Source organism: Trifolium pratense, linkage group LG7 (genome assembly GCF_020283565.1).
Source record: "Trifolium pratense cultivar HEN17-A07 linkage group LG7, ARS_RC_1.1, whole genome shotgun sequence".
NCBI lineage: Eukaryota > Viridiplantae > Streptophyta > Magnoliopsida > Fabales > Fabaceae > Trifolium > Trifolium pratense.
The window spans coordinates 24,972,595-24,989,870 of record NC_060065.1 but is presented as its reverse complement, the minus strand read 5'-3'; the positions used below and the strand labels follow the sequence as shown (position 1 = coordinate 24,989,870).

The 17,276-nt window shown below is 33.6% G+C and overlaps 2 long non-coding RNA genes and 1 pseudogene across 2 annotated transcripts; all 3 read left to right on the top strand.

Annotated features, from left to right (window-relative positions):
• The window catches only part of LOC123896117, a 66,832-nt pseudogene that overhangs the window by 35,054 nt on the left and 14,502 nt on the right, over nt 1–17,276 (top strand).
• Nucleotides 453–9,813, top strand: LOC123899725. Its single transcript, XR_006805733.1, has 6 exons — nt 453–1,369; nt 1,519–1,571; nt 2,632–5,934; nt 6,490–8,137; nt 9,252–9,393; nt 9,659–9,813. It is a non-coding gene; the product is annotated as an uncharacterized LOC123899725 (long non-coding RNA).
• On the top strand, nt 10,873–14,780 carry LOC123899726. The gene is made up of 5 exons (XR_006805734.1): nt 10,873–11,192; nt 11,461–11,544; nt 11,784–13,112; nt 14,219–14,360; nt 14,626–14,780. It is a non-coding gene; the product is annotated as an uncharacterized LOC123899726 (long non-coding RNA).

The window sequence follows — 17,276 nt, the reverse complement described above, 5'->3', positions numbered from 1 at the left end:
ACTTCAATTGGTTGGCATCAGTGCTATGCTGATGGCATCAAAGTATGAAGAAATCTGGCCACCTGAGGTTAATGACTTTGTAACCCTCTCAGATTATGCTTACACTCATGAACAAATTCGTATCATGGAGAAAACCATCCTAGGCAAACTTGAATGGACATTAACTGTGCCTACACCTTTCGCGTTCCTTGTCCGTTTCATCAAAGCGGCATCGGCATCGGTGTCATCTGTGTCTGGTGTTCCTTCTGTAGTACATGTCCATGTCTCTCTTGGAGCATATATTTGTTCATTGATTTTGAGAGCATATATTTATCGATTGATTTGTTATTTTTCTCTTTGGTTTTGCAGGAGAGGTAATCTACATGCACACAATTCCGCCGTGTTCTATCTTCCTCTTGTTTGATCTTTTAGTTTTTGTTTTCACATTTTTTTCCCTGGTTACTTTGGTTTTGATCTTGAAGTTGGCTGTTATTTTAATGATCTGTAGCTACTAATGAGTTGTTAGTTTTCACAATATTGAGACAATAACTTTCTGTGTAATATCAAGCAATCAGGTTTATTTTGTACACTTCTTGCAATGTGAATTATTTTCGATTCATTTTCTCTGGAGTTTTAAATTCTTTTATTTTTCAATATTTCATCGGTATTGTTATTCTTTTCAGGTTGATTATTTTGGGTTCTTGCTTCTGAGATATTATTTGGTTGTCGTTGCATTCAAACTTGGAGTTTGCCGCACTTATTTTAATGATGATACACTACGATTATAAAGTTCGTTAGGTTTTTAGTCGACTTGTTTTCTAATTCCTCTTTGCGTCAAATATTATTCTTCGATTGAGTTCTAATGTGAATTTTCTTTTTAATGTGTTTCAATTTTGATAGCACGCTTTGTTTTTAACCTGTAATCTGGCACTGCAGAAATTTACACGATTCTGGAGAAATTTTGACAGCTTTGTGGGGCTCTCTTTGTAATTATGACCTTTTGTTCAGTGACTTGGTTTGCCGAATTATTCTACTTTTCTTTATTCTTGGTTTATTCTACAACAATTTGTCATAGTAGTTTTGTTTTTCATCTATCTTCTTGTGTTCACGGTGCAAGTACTTAGAAGTCTCTATCACACTGCACCTTGTTAATTTTGTTGTGCTGCAGTTGGAGATGAGTGCCTCTGTGCTTTGTACTACTTGTGTCCTGTAAAATATAATTTTATTAACATTCCATGTTTTTTGACTTTTGATTAAAGGTTTTCTGCAATGTGCTGCACTCATGGAAGTTATACACGGTGCCATTGGTGCTGAGCGGATCATTGTTTCCTCTGATGCAATGGACAAGAAGGGCTCAGTTTGTGGTTGTCATTGTTCAGACTTTGATGAGGTTTTAATCTGTTCTACGGGTCACTTCACTTTCACTTCTTTATGTTATTGCCTTTAGTTTATATTGTTTAATTTCATGTGAAGCTTTTGTTTGTTTTTGCAATTCATTTGATTCCTAACTCAGAATTTTTGTTCTGTGCTTTCTCTTAGGCCAGGAGTTACCTTATGTTTTTATAACTTTTCTTGCATGGAGTATAGCCGAGGTGATTTTTTATTGGATTGGATTCATTTATTTTGAGTATGGTTCATATTCACCGATAAGTAGACACACACTCGAGTCTGTCATTACTCACTAAAATGATAAGTATTAAGTTTAGAGGTGATCATTGCTTAATAGAATGATCTTACAGAACATGACATATATCACAGAAAATCAAACATTTGAAAACAAGAAAATGCAAATAACAAAGAGCACCTAAGATAGAAAGCAAATTAAGGAAATTCAACCCCATTTCAATTAAAACTTAAGGGGAATTTACACCTTAATAATATGTGACAGGTAATTGTTCATAAGAGCTAGGGGTGATGAAGAAAATTTCATAGACAACTGCAGCAATAGCCGAACCAATTAAAGGGCCGACCCAATAAACCCAGTGATTAGCCCATGTCCAGCTAACAACGGCAGGCCCAAAAGACACTGTTGGGTTCATGGAAGCACCATCAAAAGCCCCACCTGTCAAGATGTTGGCTCGTACAATAGACATACACAAATTAATACTAAAATTTAACACAGAAAATTTACTTGTAATAACTAACAAGTTTGGTCTCTTAAACTAAAATCTTTGATCAAATTAAAGATTTTGAGTGGTCTAATTAGTCTTCAAAATTAAAACTAATGTGATCGAATCTTTAATTTTCGATCGTAGTTTTTTAACCCATTAACGTTCTAAGGTATCCCCAAGGTTTAGGCTTTTCGGGTCCACTACAAGACTTATTCTTGAGTCGACAACTTGAACTTTATTTCAGTATCCAGAACCTGAGTAGTACTCTGTCATAAGGTACAAGATTTTGGAATAACTCTTTTCCCTTCCCGGATGAAAATTTTTGGACAATTTTGGTTACGTCATATGTGTTGTTTGCTCTGATGATTTGTTCGTTGGTGACAACTTAACTTTGTTCGGAGAGATTTTCTCTAGTCTTCTTTTGCTTGTTTTTACTGTTAGTTGTGATCTTTGATGGTGACCAGAATCTGCAATTGGCTCTCTTCGTGTTTTTTGTTTGAGGATGTAGTTTACTTGACCCCTTTGTCCGTTTCTGTGGCAGAGATTATGAAGGACATATTCTTGCTTTGGTGTTACAGGGGAGAGAGCCTGTGAATGTTTTTGCTTGGTCAATTTTCCTTGCATCAACTTGGTGGGCCTCTCTTTGTACTAATTATCCACATTGATTTGAAGAATTATGCTACTATTCCATTGGGTGTGTCGAATACTGATCCACATTGATTTGAAGAATTATGCTACTTTTCCATTGGGTGTGTCGAATACTTCCAACTGTAAAAGGCTTAAATTTGGTCATTTCTACTATGGCATGGTTTATTATTTTTGGTTCCTGCTTTTGAGGTTTTATTTGGTTGTTGTTGGTTTCAAACTTGGAGTTTACGGCTCTTGTTGGTTTCAAACTATTATTGAGTTTGTTAGGTTTTTCGTCGACTTATTTTCTAGTTCATCTTTTGTGTCAAATATTATTCTTCCTTTCATCCTTTGAGCATGTACTCATCATCAGTGTTTTGCTTTTAATATTATTTTTTTGCAGCATTCTGCACTTTTGATGTGAATTTTATTTTTCGATGTGTTACCAGTTTGGGAAGCATGCCTCGTTTTTAATATGTAATCTGGAGAAATTGGGACAGTTCTGTGGGACTCTTTGTAATTATGACCTTCTGATCAGTGACTTGGTTTGGAGTATTATGCTACTTTTTTTTCTTCTGTTTTCTTGGTTTATTCTACAACTAATCGTCACAGTAATTTTGTTGTGCATGTATGTATCACCTGGTGTTTACAGTCCCAGAAGTGTCAATCACACGGCACCTTGTCAATTTTGTTGTGCTGAAAATGGAGATTAGTGCCTTTGTGCTTTGTACTACCCGTGTCCTGTGAAATAATTAACAAGTACACATGAACCATCATGTTTTACTAGATGTGGTATATAGTTTCATCTGTGGCTGAGGTTAATCTAACAATCTGATGATTTCCAACTGCCTCTGCGCTTTGTACTACTTCTGCATCCTTTCTTCTCTCATTCATTCTGGGAATATAATAGGTCTTTCTCTCCTATGTGTGAGCTGGTGTTGAAGTTTTCGTGTCATAAGGTTTCAGTATCCAGAACCTCGGTACTACTCTGTCATAAGGTACAAGATTCTGGAACAACTCTTTTCCCTTCCCAGATGAGAAATTTTGGACAATTTTGGTTACGTCATATGCGTTGTTTGCTTTGATGATTTGTTCATTGGTGACAACTTAACTTTGTTTGGAGAGATTTTCTCTAGTCTTCTTTTGCTTGTTTTTACTGTTAGTTGTGATATATGATGATGACCAGAATCTCCAATTGTTTCTTGTTTTCTGTTTGAGGATGTAGTTTACTTGAATCCTTTATCAGTTTCTGTGGCAGAGATTTTCAAGGACATGTTCTTGCTTTGGTGCTACAGGGGAGAGAGCCTGTGAATGTTTTTGCTCTGGTCAATTTTCCTTGAACGCACTTGATTCGGAATACGTAATCATCAGGATAGCTTCAGCTGTATGTTGTACTCGTGTCCTGTGAAATGATTAATAAGTGCACATGAACCTCATGTTTTGCTGGATGTGGTATATATTCTCAATTGTGGCTGGCTTAATCTTGCAATCTGATGATTTTCAACTGCCTCTACGCTTTTTTCTACTTCTGCATGCATGCTTCTCTCATTCATTCTTGGGATATAATTGGTCTTTTTACTTATATGTATTTGTTCCCAAATGATAGTTCTTTGATCGCGTGTAAGCTGGTTTTGAAGCTGTGCGTTTCAGTATCCAGAACTTGAGTACTACTCTATCATAAGGTACAAGATTCTGGAATAACTCTTTTCCCTTCCCAGATGAGAAATTTTGGTTATGTCATAGGTGTTGTTTGCTCTGATGATTTATTTGTTGGTGACAATAGTTTCTTTTGCTGGTTTTTACTGTTAGTTGTGATTTATGATGATGATGATGATGATCCTATAAAGATAATGTTTTCATTACAGTGGCCTGGGACTCCTATGTTTTAGGAGGAAGCCAAAAGTGTGTCAGAAATGTGTAGTTTGTTGTGGAACCCGTGGCAGACAGGTTCACATTGTTGTGGAAATGTGTGGGATATAATTGGTCTTTTCTTCTGGTTCTATCTTTCTTTTGTTTGATATTCATGGTTTGTAATCTTATTTTTTTCTGGTCTTTTGATCGTCATGTTTTGTAGTCTTATTTTTTTCTGGTCTTTTGATTTGGTTCTGGCTTTGACCGCCATATGTGAATTGAAACATGACGTTGTTTTCTGCAGTGTAGTGTCTTTTGAAACAATAACATTCTAAGTAGTATCGAGCTTCAGGTTTATTTTGCTACCATGTACTTGGGTTGTGAATTATTTTCATTTCTATATTGTCTAGTTGATTTATTTCTTTGATCCTCATTTGGCTTTTTGATCTGAATTCTGACAGTGCAAAAGTTTACATGATTCTTGAGGAGTTGGGATAACTTGGTAGTCCTCTCTTTGTAATGTTGATCTGCAACTTGGTTTGAAGAATTATGCTACTATTCTTTCTTCTTCTTTATTTTTCTACAACCTATTTTCACAGCGTAATTGTTCTGTTAATGTATGATGTGGTATTGGCAGAGCAAGTTTTACATGGGTTTGGTGTGTTACAAAAGTCTTCATCTTTCGCAATCAACCTACACCTTTTCAATTAGCTTCCTGGAATGTAGAACATTGGAGATGAGTTTCTTTGCCGCTTTTCTGGGAACAAATTAACAAGGACACATGAATCATTTTTTTTTATGGTCGTGTTATATAATTGCTAGGCTTTAATTTGGGGTTCTCTTCTCGGAATATGAATTATTTACATTTCATTATGTCCGTTTCAGCATCCCCGCTTCTCGATTCCATTGTGAAAGCTTAGAGAGAGGTTATCACAGACTACCTTGAGTTTTGCATTTCTTCTAGTGTTGAAGTTTTTGTGTTTCTATCCGGAACTTCGTTTTTACTCTGTGGTTTTGCATACAAGCTTCCGGAGTAACTCTTCCCTTCCCAAGGATGAAGATTTTTGGTCAACTTGGTTAGGTGTTTGTTATGATGATTTGTTTGTTGGGGATAAATTGGCTAAGGGAGAGATGATATTCTTCTAGTGTTATTTTCGTTGTTATTTTGTATTTTGTATTTTCGTTGTTATTTTGTTATTTATGATATTCTTCTAAAATGATATCGTCATTGTTATAGTGGCTGGCTCTAGGAATTATCTGGTATTGCATGTGGCAAGATAAAACCGGTAATTTGTTTGTTGGGGATAAGCTGGTGTTGAAGCTGTGCGTTTCAGTATCCAGAACTTGAGTACTACTCTATCATAAGGTACAAGATTCTGGAATAACTCTTTTCCCTTCCAGATGAGATATTTTGGTTATGTCATAGGTGTTGTTTGCTCTGATGATTTAATCGTTGGTGACAATAGATTCTTTTGCTGGTTTTTACTGTTAGTTGTGATTTATGATGATGATGATGATGATGCTATAAAGATAATGTTTTCATTACAGTGGCCTGGGACTCCTATGTTTTAGGAGGAAGCCAAAAGTGTGTCAGAAATGTGTAGTTTGTTGTGGAACCCGTGGCAGACACTTGTTGTGTCCTGCTAGTCTTGGTGATTTTGTGTTTGTGGATGAGGAACATTAGATATTAAATTGATAGTGAGGACATGATGTTGATCTATAGTTTTGATTTAAGTCTTGATATGCTTTTCTCAGAATCAAACTTCTCTTGACTCTTCTTAGGTGTTGCAGAAGAGGATATGGTTTTGATTTAAGCCTTGATATGCTTTTCTAAGAATCAAACTTCTCTTGACTCTACTTTTACCCATCATGATTTTGTTTTGTATAATTTTTTGATATAATTCTTTGTTTGGTAATCCAGAGACGCGTTTATCCGTTTTGCAGCGGGCTAGGAGATTTTGATGTTTAGAATGCGTTCATAAAATGGACAAGAGCACAGAGCCAATAGTTTTCATTTGGTGATCTTTAGTAAATTCTTTTTGTTTCAATCTTTATCGATTCAGAGAGCATAAATTTCATGATTTGTTATTTATTCTTAGGTGTTGCTAGAGAGGATATGATTTTGATTTACGTCTGGATATGCTCTCAGAATTCACACAATCAAACTTCTTTCGACTCTTCTTTTACTCATCAAGATTTTGTTTTGTATTATTTTTTGATATAATTCTTTGTTTGATAATGGAGAGTTGTGTTTCTCTGTTTTGCAGTGGGCAATAAAGTTTCGATGGAATGCCTTGATAAAATGGACAAAGAACATGGAGCGTAAAGTTTTAATTTGGTGATCTCTAGTAAATTCATTTTGTTTCCATATAGTTTTTTTTTGATATATCTTGTCAAACTATTGAAAATAAAAGAATATCAAAATATCCGTTTATACATTGCAGGTAGCTGATTTCTGGATACCTGGAACAATTTGATATTATAATAAAAACGATGATAGCTACAGATGCATAATCAAATTTCTTTGACCATTCGTTCTTTCTGATTTTTATTTTTGGGCTTTGATTACATTACACTCAAATTGAACCGTGAACTTGTTTTTCTGCTGCATGGTTTATCAAAATAAAAAAAATGTTGATCTTTCATCAAGGCATGGAGACCTCAAGTTTTGATTTGCTTCTCTCTTTTTTAATTATTTTAGTTTTCAATAACTCCATCGCTTTTGAATGCATATTTTCTTGATATTTTATGTCCTTCGATGTTGCAGGGAAGTAATTTGTGAACACTGATTCCTTCTGTTACTGGTTCTATCTTTCTGTTGTTTGATCTTCATGTTTTGTATTCTTATTCTTTTCTGGTCTTCTGATTTTGTTTTGGCTTAGACCGCCATACATGTGAATTGAAATATGACACGCTGTTTTCTGCAGTGTAGTTTGTTTTGAAACAATATCATTCTAAGTAGCATCAAGCATCAGGTTTATTTTGCTACCATGTACTTGGGTTGTGAACTATTTTTATTTTCATTTCTATTCTTATTGTCTAGTCGATTTACTTCATTGTTCTATGTTTGACTTTTTTTTATCTGAATTCTGACAGTGCAAAAGTTTACACGATTCTATGTTTGTCTGATGATTTGGTCGTTGGAAAAGGATTTATATTATCTTCTTTTATTGGTTTGAGTGGTTTCAATTGTTATTAATGATTTAGATGATGATTGATACAGATGATACTCCTAAAAAGTTATCCTTTTGGTTACTACAGTGGTCCGGGACTCCTCTGTTAGGAGGGAGCCAAAATTGTGTCACACATCATGTGCAGGCTTTAATTGGGTTATCTCCTCTAAGACTCTTTACATTTCAGTCTATGTTGGATACTTAGCATCCACTTTTGTCAGTTTCATTTAGTTTTCTGTGTGGGTTAAACAGGAGATAAATGTGTGGGGTGCCCGTGGAACCTGAGGCAGACAAAGGTTCTCATACTTTTTTTGTGCTTTAGGAATTTCAGTATTACATTTTCAAAACAACGCAGGCAGATACTGCACGAACGAGTAGCTAATCTATGGCTTCCAGGTCAGTATTAATTTTGTTGGCAACCAAATTTCAAATGACGCACAATACCTAGGGTTTACTTCTTTTTGTTTTTTCCAATCTGAAATTGTGAGCTTTCATGATTTGGTTTGTGTGACCTAACTTTTGGCTTTATGGTATTGAATTATGAAATTGTGGTAAAAAATGTGTACATTCCTTTCATTCTTCCTGTATGGTCTTCTTTTATTGTTAAGAAAAATAAGATATTTTGCATAATCTGCTTGGGTAGGAAAATCTAGAGCCAACATAAATGCATGCCAGAGATTGTTTAAACACTAGTCGCGCAGTCTTCTAGGTGGTTTTGCCAAAAAATAAAATAAATGACGATGCTACCGGTTTTTCAAAAATCGTATTTTTAATTGGTTAAATGTATGTGCACCATACTCAACTGATTACCCCAAGGGGGACATGGCAGCATCACATAGCAGAATTTCAGTGATGACAAATAGGAATTTTTTACAGTACTAAACATGTCCAATTTCTTCTCATACTAAATATTATTTTACTTATTGTGTTAAAATTTGTAATAACCTTATCATAAAAGGCACTTAAATTAATGGAAAATATCTTGAGAGTGTTTGTATTGTTGACTTTTCCTTGAAGGAGTTGGGATCATTTGACCTCAAATATAGTATTCTACCTTTAGTCTTCTTATATGCATATACCACTGATACGCATATTGAAAAATGTTACACACTCACTAATATGCTTTTAACATAATGAGTGACCTAACCATGGAATGTGCAGCTAGCTAAAATGTTGGTTAAAAATAACCAATAGGTTGCAAAAACTCTCCCATTACCCAAAGATGTAGGATAAAAAAATAGAGGGCCCTTTATCAATATTTGAGATTTATAACTGCTATCTCGAGATCATAGCATGGCTCCTCGAGATTTGATTATTCTATCTCTATTTTATTCTATCTTTCTCATGATTGTATATTATATCTCATTGGTGGTTTTGGTTGCATTTTTGTTTCTGATGTTTTCTGTTCTTGATTTCTTAAACCTAATAAGCTGCTTTCCATCTTGGTGGTTTCAATCTCAGAGTTTATTGTACCTTGAATAAGACTCAACGTTTTTTTGCAATGTTATAGGTGATGCTGTAGTGGGGGGAGGGAAATCAATGAAAGAGAACGGTGCAGCAGGTTAAGGAAGGAACCGAACATCACTTCTTGATATTGGAAATGTGGTCACTCTAAAAGGTGTTGAAGTCAAGCCAAATCGCCCTGTCACAAGGTTCTTTTCCTATCTCTCTCTCACATTCTCTCTGATTGTGTGATTTTTTCTCTGATTTTGAGATTCCATCTCTGATTCCCTATTTGATTTTGAGATTCCATCTCTGATTCCCTATTTGATTTTGATGATTCTTTTAGTAGTATTTGTGCACAACTACTTAGCAATGCTCAAGCAGCAGCAGTTAATGAGAATAACAAGGTTCTCTTATATTATTTGAATCTCTTTTTTTAATTGATTTAATTTAGTTTATGTTATTCATTGGTAGGTTAGTGATGATGACCCCCTATTTGATTTTGATGATTCTTTAGTTGTGTTTGTCACAACTACTTGCCAATGCTCAAGCAGCAGCAGTTAATGAGAATAACAAGGTTCTCTTATATTATTTGTTGAATCTTTTTCTTTTAATTGATTTAATTTAATTTATGTTATTCATTGGTAGGTTAGTGATGATGATTGTTTTCTGATTTTTGTATTGTTTTGAGGAAGATTTACACGGGTTTGGTATACCACAAAAGTTTCCTACTTTTTCAAACACTAAGGGCCCGTTTGGTGCGCAGGATAGGATAGTGACATGATAGGATATACAACAGGATAGTGATAGGATAAGATATCAGCAGGATAACAGTTATCCTCGGTTATCCTATCCTGTGTTTGGTGCACACAGGATAACAAACATGATAACTATTATATCATATTTTTAATACATATTTGTTCATACCAATATGATAAGATACATAACATATTTAAATGACAAAATTACCCTCGTAAAATAATTGTTATTTGTTAAAAATTATATTGTAATACTTTGAATTTTATAAATAAAAATATAAATAAGTAATTGTACAAAAAGAAAAAGTAATCAAATAACTTTAAATTTTAAATACAAATCATGAGAAAATAAACAAATTAAGTTTTTTATATGAATCATGATCAAATAAATAACTCAATTATACATGTTAGATAAGCTAAATAAATATATGATATATGTAAATAATAAAACTACCATTGCAAAAGAATTATATTTAAGTTGTTATTAAATTTAAATTAATATTCTTATTTTGCAATTTTTTAATAATTATTTTAATTTAAAATATTGTAATTTTAGGAGAATTTTGATTTTTTAGATTATATAAATTACAAAATTACCTTGTGAGAAAATCACATATATATTTAAAAATTAATTATTTTATTATTAATTTACTATCAAATTATATTATTAATTTTCAATTTTCAATTTTTTATTTTAAAATATATTTTATAGAATAAATCAACGATTTTTTTTTTTCTTATCCTATCCTGCTGGTAACCCAGCTCAAATTCAGGATAAGAATTTTAACTAGAGAAACAGGATAGGATAAGCTTCAGGATTAACTTATCATATCCTGTTGTGTCACCAAACACTGGATTGAGACACGATATGATATAGTTATCCTATCCTGTCTCTTATCCTGTGCACCAAACGGGCTCTAAAGCTTTTTTTTTTTAAACAAAACACTGAACCTTTTTAATCACCGTCTTAAGTGTCTTATGTGGACGAATCAACCTTACACGTGAACCATAATGTTCAGTTGCCTGTGTTACATATTTTTTCTAAGCTTTAATTTGGTGATCTGTTCTCATATTTGAATTCTTCACATTTCATTATAGTTGTTTCAGCATCCACACTTGATTCCTTTGTTTGTGAAAGCTTATGGTGAGGTTATCATATTCTTCCAGTGCTGATGTTTTTGTGAGTTTGTGTAACGTTTTACTCTGTGGTTTAACATACAAAATTCTGGAGTAACTCTTCCCTTCCCAAGGTAAGGATTTTCGACAACTTGGTTAGGTGGTGTTTGTTATGATGACCTATTTCATTGGCCACAAACTCCTCTGGTATTGAAGTAGGCTTAGTAGGCTTAAATTGTGACGTTTCATATTGAGCACACCATGATATCAAATTGATAATGAGGATATGATGTTGATCTATAGTTCATGATATTAAATTGATAGTGAGGATATGATGTTGATCTATGGTTTTGATTTAATTCTTTGTTTGGTAATCCAGAGACGCTTTTATCCGTTTTGCAGCGGGCTAAGAGATTTTGATGTCTAGAATGCGTTCATAAAATGGACAAGAGCACAGAGCCAATAGTTTTCATTTGGTGATCTCTAGTAAATTCTTTTTGTTTCAATCTTTATCGATACTGAGAGCATAAATTTCATGATTTGTTATTTATTCTTAGGTGTTGCTAGAGAGGATATGATTTTGATTTACGTCTGGATATGCTCTTAGAATTCACACAATCAAACTTCTCTCGACTCTTCTTTTACTCATCAAGATTTTCTCTTGTATTATTTTTTGATATAATTCTTTGTTTGGTAATCGAGAGATGTGTTTCCCCGTTTTGCAGTGAGCAATGAAGTTTCGATGGAATGCCTTGATAAAATGGACCAAGAACATGGAGCGTAAAGTTTTAATTTGGTGATCTCTAGTAAATTCATTTTGTTTCCATATAGTTTTTTTGATATATCTTGTCAAACTATTGAAAATAAAAGAATATCAAAATATCCGTTTATCCGTTTATACATTGCAGGTAGCTGATTTCTGGATATCTGGAACAATTTAATATTATAATAAAAACGATGATAGCTACAGATGCATACTCAAATTTCATTGACCATTCGTTCTTTCTGATTTTTATTTTTGGGCTTTGATTACATTACACTCAAATTGAACCGTGAACTTTTTTTTCTGCAGCATGGTTTATCAAAATAAAAAAAATGTTGATCTTTCATCAAGGCATGGAGACCTCAAGTTTTGATTTGCTTCTCTCTTTTTTAATTCTTTTAGTTTTCAATAACTCCATCGCTTTTGAATGCATATTTTCTTGATATTTTATTTCCTTCGATGTTGCAGGGAGGTAATTTGTGAACACTGATTCCTTCTGTTACTGGTTCTATCTTTCTATTGTTTGATCTTCATATCTTTCTGTTGTTTGATCTTCATGTTTTGTATTCTTATTTTTTTCTGGTCTTTTGATTTTGTTCTGGCTTAGACCGCCATACATGTGAATTGAAATATGACACGCTGTTTTCTGCAGTGTAGTTTGTTTTGAAACAATAACATTCTAAGTAGCATCAAGCCTCAGGTTTATTTTGCTACCATGTACTTGGGTTGTGAACTATTTTTATTTTAATTTCTATTCTTATTGTCTAGTCGATTTACTTCTTTGTTCTATGTTTGACTTTTTTTATCTGAATTCTGACAGTGCAAAAGTTTACACGATTCTATGTTTGTCTGATGATTTGGTCGTTGGAAAAGGTTTTATATTATCTTCTTTTATTGGTTTGAGTGGTTTCAATTGTTATTAATGATTTCGATGATGATTGATACAGATGATACTCCTAAAAAGATATCCTTTTGGTTACAGTGGTCCGGGACTCCTCTGTGTAGGAGGAAGCCAAAATTGTGTCACACATCATGTGCAGGCTTTAATTGGGTTATCTCTTCTAAGACTCTTTATATTTCAGTCTACGTTGGATACTTAGCATCTACTTTTGTCAGTTTCATTTAGTTTTCTTTGTGGGTGAAACAGGAGATAAATGTGTCGGGTGCCGGTGGAACCTGAGGCAGACAAAGGTTCTCATACTTTTTTTGTGCTTTAGGAATATCGGTATTACATTTTCAAAACAACGCAGGCAGATACTGCACGAACGAGTAGCTAATCTATGGCCTCCAGGTCAGTATTAATTTTGTTGGCAACCAAATTTCAAACGACACACAATACCTAGGGTTTACTTCTTCTTTTTTTTTTTTTTTTTTTTCCAATCTGAAATTGTGAGCGTTCGTGATTTGGTTTGTTGGTATTGAATGAAGAAATTGTGGTAAGAAATATGTTTACATTCCTTTCATTCTTCATGTATGGTCTTCTTTTATTGTTAAGAAAAATAAGATATTTTGCATAATCTTCTTGGGTAGGAAAATCTAGAGCCAACATAAATGCATGCCAGAGATTGTTTAAACATTAGTCGCGCAGTCTTCTAGGTGGTTTTGCCAAAAAATAAAATAAATGACGATGCTACCGGTTTTGCAAAAATCGTATTTTTAATTGGTTAAATGTATGTGTACCATACCCAACTGATTACCCCAAGGGGGACATGGCAGCATCACATAGCAGAATTTCAGTGATGACAAATAGGAATTTTTTGCAGTACTAAACATGTCCAATTTCTTCTCATACTAAATATTATTTTACTTATTGTGTTAAAATTTGTAATAACCTTATCATAAAAGGCACTTAAATTAATGGAAAATATCTTGAGAGTGTTTGTATTGTTGACTTTTCCTTGAAGGAGTTGGGATCATTTGACCTCAAATATAGTATTCTACCTTTAGTCTTCTTATATGCATATACCACTGATACGCATATTGAAAAATGTTACACACTCACTAATATGCTTTTAATATAATGAGTGACCTAACCATGGAATGTGCAGCTAGCTAAAATGTTGGTTAAAAATAACCAATAGGTTGCAAAAACTCTCCCATTACCCAAAGATGTAGGATAAAAAAATAGAGGGCCCTTTATCAATATTTGAGATTTATAACTGCTATCTCGAGATCATAGCATGGCTCCTCGAGATTTGATTATTCTATCTCTATTTTATTCTATCTTTCTCATGATTGTATATTATATCTCATTGGTGGTTTTGGTTGCATTTTTGTTTCTGATGTTTTCTGTTCTTGATTTCTTAAACCTAATAAGCTGCTTTCCATCTTGGTGGTTTCAATCTCAGAGTTTATTGTACCTTGAATAAGACTCAACGTTTTTTTGCAATGTTATAGGTGATGCTGTAGTGGGGGGAGGGAAATCAATGAAAGAGAACGGTGCAGCAGGTTAAGGAAGGAACCGAACATCACTTCTTGATATTGGAAATGTGGTCACTCTAAAAGGTGTTGAAGTCAAGCCAAATCGCCCTGTCACAAGGTTCTTTTCCTATCTCTCTCTCACATTCTCTCTGATTGTGTGATTTTTTCTCTGATTTTGAGATTCCATCTCTGATTCCCTATTTGATTTTGAGATTCCATCTCTGATTCCCTATTTGATTTTGATGATTCTTTTAGTAGTATTTGTGCACAACTACTTAGCAATGCTCAAGCAGCAGCAGTTAATGAGAATAACAAGGTTCTCTTATATTATTTGAATCTCTTTTTTTAATTGATTTAATTTAGTTTATGTTATTCATTGGTAGGTTAGTGATGATGACCCCCTATTTGATTTTGATGATTCTTTAGTTGTGTTTGTCACAACTACTTGCCAATGCTCAAGCAGCAGCAGTTAATGAGAATAACAAGGTTCTCTTATATTATTTGTTGAATCTTTTTCTTTTAATTGATTTAATTTAATTTATGTTATTCATTGGTAGGTTAGTGATGATGATTGTTTTCTGATTTTTGTATTGTTTTGAGGAAGATTTACACGGGTTTGGTATACCACAAAAGTTTCCTACTTTTTCAAACACTAAAGCTTTTTTTTTTTAAACAAAACACTGAACCTTTTTAATCACCGTCTTAAGTGTCTTATGTGGACGAATCAACCTTACACGTGAACCATAATGTTCAGTTGCCTGTGTTACATATTTTTTCTAAGCTTTAATTTGGTGATCTGTTCTCATATTTGAATTCTTCACATTTCATTATAGTTGTTTCAGCATCCACACTTGATTCCTTTGTTTGTGAAAGCTTATGGTGAGGTTATCATATTCTTCCAGTGCTGATGTTTTTGTGAGTTTGTGTAACGTTTTACTCTGTGGTTTAACATACAAAATTCTGGAGTAACTCTTCCCTTCCCAAGGTAAGGATTTTCGACAACTTGGTTAGGTGGTGTTTGTTATGATGACCTATTTCATTGGCCACAAACTCCTCTGGTATTGAAGTAGGCTTAGTAGGCTTAAATTGTGACGTTTCATATTGAGCACACCATGATATCAAATTGATAATGAGGATATGATGTTGATCTATAGTTCATGATATTAAATTGATAGTGAGGATATGATGTTGATCTATGGTTTTGATTTAATTCTTTGTTTGGTAATCCAGAGACGCTTTTATCCGTTTTGCAGCGGGCTAAGAGATTTTGATATCTAGAATGCGTTCATAAAATGGACAAGAGCACAGAGCCAATAGTTTTCATTTGGTGATCTCTAGTAAATTCTTTTTGTTTCAATCTTTATCGATACTGAGAGCATAAATTTCATGATTTGTTATTTATTCTTAGGTGTTGCTAGAGAGGATATGATTTTGATTTACGTCTGGATATGCTCTTAGAATTCACACAATCAAACTTCTCTCGACTCTTCTTTTACTCATCAAGATTTTCTCTTGTATTTTTTTTTGATATAATTCTTTGTTTGGTAATCGAGAGATGTGTTTCCCCGTTTTGCAGTGAGCAATGAAGTTTCGATGGAATGCCTTGATAAAATGGACCAAGAACATGGAGCGTAAAGTTTTAATTTGGTGATCTCTAGTAAATTCATTTTGTTTCCATATAGTTTTTTTGATATATCTTGTCAAACTATTGAAAATAAAAGAATATCAAAATATCCGTTTATCCGTTTATACATTGCAGGTAGCTGATTTCTGGATATCTGGAACAATTTAATATTATAATAAAAACGATGATAGCTACAGATGCATACTCAAATTTCATTGACCATTCGTTCTTTCTGATTTTTATTTTTGGGCTTTGATTACATTACACTCAAATTGAACCGTGAACTTTTTTTTCTGCAGCATGGTTTATCAAAATAAAAAAAATGTTGATCTTTCATCAAGGCATGGAGACCTCAAGTTTTGATTTGCTTCTCTCTTTTTTAATTCTTTTAGTTTTCAATAACTCCATCGCTTTTGAATGCATATTTTCTTGATATTTTATTTCCTTCGATGTTGCAGGGAGGTAATTTGTGAACACTGATTCCTTCTGTTACTGGTTCTATCTTTCTATTGTTTGATCTTCATATCTTTCTGTTGTTTGATCTTCATGTTTTGTATTCTTATTTTTTTCTGGTCTTTTGATTTTGTTCTGGCTTAGACCGCCATACATGTGAATTGAAATATGACACGCTGTTTTCTGCAGTGTAGTTTGTTTTGAAACAATAACATTCTAAGTAGCATCAAGCCTCAGGTTTATTTTGCTACCATGTACTTGGGTTGTGAACTATTTTTATTTTAATTTCTATTCTTATTGTCTAGTCGATTTACTTCTTTGTTCTATGTTGACTTTTTTTATCTGAATTCTGACAGTGCAAAAGTTTACACGATTCTATGTTTGTCTGATGATTTGGTCGTTGGAAAAGGTTTTATATTATCTTCTTTTATTGGTTTGAGTGGTTTCAATTGTTATTAATGATTTCGATGATGATTGATACAGATGATACTCCTAAAAAGATATCCTTTTGGTTACAGTGGTCCGGGACTCCTCTGTGTAGGAGGAAGCCAAAATTGTGTCACACATCATGTGCAGGCTTTAATTGGGTTATCTCTTCTAAGACTCTTTATATTTCAGTCTACGTTGGATACTTAGCATCTACTTTTGTCAGTTTCATTTAGTTTTCTTTGTGGGTGAAACAGGAGATAAATGTGTCGGGTGCCGGTGGAACCTGAGGCAGACAAAGGTTCTCATACTTTTTTTGTGCTTTAGGAATATCGGTATTACATTTTCAAAACAACGCAGGCAGATACTGCACGAACGAGTAGCTAATCTATGGCCTCCAGGTCAGTATTAATTTTGTTGGCAACCAAATTTCAAACGACACACAATACCTAGGGTTTACTTCTTCTTTTTTTTTTTTTTTTTTCCAATCTGAAATTGTGAGCGTTCGTGATTTGGTTTGTTGGTATTGAA